Source organism: Chiloscyllium plagiosum, chromosome 3 (assembly GCF_004010195.1).
Source record: "Chiloscyllium plagiosum isolate BGI_BamShark_2017 chromosome 3, ASM401019v2, whole genome shotgun sequence".
Classification (NCBI taxonomy): Eukaryota; Metazoa; Chordata; class Chondrichthyes; order Orectolobiformes; family Hemiscylliidae; genus Chiloscyllium; species Chiloscyllium plagiosum.
In genome coordinates this window covers 54,278,335-54,280,338 of record NC_057712.1, presented here as the reverse complement: position 1 = coordinate 54,280,338, position 2,004 = coordinate 54,278,335, and positions in this window count along the sequence as shown.

Sequence of the window (2,004 nt, the reverse complement as noted above, 5' to 3'; positions counted from 1 at the left end):
AGGCTGGGGCTATTTTCCCTGGAGCATTGGAGGCTGAGGGGTGATCTTATAGAGGTTTACAAAATTATGAGGGGCATGGATAGGGTAAATAGGCAAAGTCTTTTCCCAAGGGTCGGGGAGTCCAGAACTAGAGGGCATAGGTTTAGGGTGAGAGGAGAAACTTATAAAAGAGACCTAAGAGGCAACTTTTTCACGCAAAGGGTGGTACGTGTATGGAATGAGCTGCCAGAGGAAGTGGTGGAGGCAGGTACAATTGTAACATTTAAGAGGGATTTGGAAGGGTATATGAATAGGAAGGGTTTGGAGAGATATGGGCTGGGTGCTGGCAAGAGGAACGAGATTGGGTTGGAATATCTGGGCGGCATGGACACATTGGACCAAAGGGTCTGTTTCCATGCTCTACATCTCTATGACCCTATTACTTTATGAAACAGAATTTATAGCAAACATTTACAGCGTGATGTAACTGAAATTATATTTTGAAAAAGACCTGGTTTGTTTAAGTCTGTCATCTTTTAGAATGGGCATGTTGGTTTCATTTCTTTCATATGTAAATTGCAAAACTTCCTTAAAGTTACGTTCTCAAGTGAGTTTTAACAATAGATGCCATGTTGTCCCAGATAATGCATTGAAGGTGTGAGGTGCCCTATGTGACGCTGTCTGTGCCCCAATGTTCAGACTGATTCTAATCTAAAAAAGGGATTTACAGAATCTTATATGTTACATTTATGCAATTTTTGAGTGTGTGTATGTGTGTGAGTATAAAAGGGTATAAGTCTGTGAGAGGTTATGTGTGAGTTTGTGTGTGAGAATATGAGAGCTGGTCTGTGTGAGGGTATGGATCTGTAGCTGTGTGTGTGCCCATGTATGTGTGTGTCTGCCTGCGTCTGTGTGCGCCTGTCTGTGCGTGCAATGTGATGGAGTCACCTGTAGTGTGACATGAACCCATGATCCCACCGCGGGCAGCATGGTGGCTCAGTGGTTAGCACTGCAGCCTCCCAGTGCCAGGGACCCAGGTTCAATTCCTGCCTCGGGCAACTGTCTATATGGAGTTTGCACATTCTCCCCATGTCTGGGTGGGTTTCGTCCAGGTGCTCCAGTTTCCTCTCACAGTCCAAAGATGTGCAGGTTAGGTGAATTGGCCATGCTAAATTGCTCGTAGTGTTAGGTGCTTTATTCAGTGGTAAATGTAGGGGAATGGGTCTGGGTTGTTCTTCGGAGGGTAAATGTGGACTTGTTGGGCGAAAGGGGCTGTTTCCCTACCCTAGGGAATCTAATCTAATCTAATCCCGGTTGAGGCCACCCCCATGGATACTGAATTTAGCTATCAGTCTCTGATCGACCACTTTGCATTGCTGCCTGTCCCAAAGTTTGCCTTGGAGGACGGTCACCTGAAGGTCCGAGGTCGAATGTCCCTGACCTCTGAAGTGTTCTCCAACTGGGAGGGAACCCTCCTGTTTGTTGATTGTTGTGCGGTGTCCATTCATCCCTTGCCGTAGCCTGTGCTATGCCTCAGGGCATCCTTGCCTGCAGCGTATGAGATAGACAACGTTGGCCGAGTCACATGAATACCTGTCACGTACATGGAGGAGGTGTCCCCACGTGTAATGGTGGTATCCATGTTGACACTCTGACACGCCTTGCAGCATCTACTATGACAAGATTGTTTGGTGTTGTCCTGAAAGCCAGGGCAGTTTGCTGTGAACAATGATCTGTTTGAGGTTTGGTCATTGTTTAAAGGCAAGAAGTGGAGGTGTGGCGAGGGTCTTAGATGAGCAGAGGCTGAAAGCCAAGTTCAGTACCAGGACCTTGGGTTCATGTCACAGTACAGGTGACCCCACTACACTACACAGATAGACAGACAGAAGACATAGACACAAACACATACACTCCTACAGACACACACAGATGCCTACAGACCCATACACTCACACAGACCCTCTCTCAAACACTCACACATATGCTCCCACACTCACATGCACCCTCTCACAGACTTATACCCGT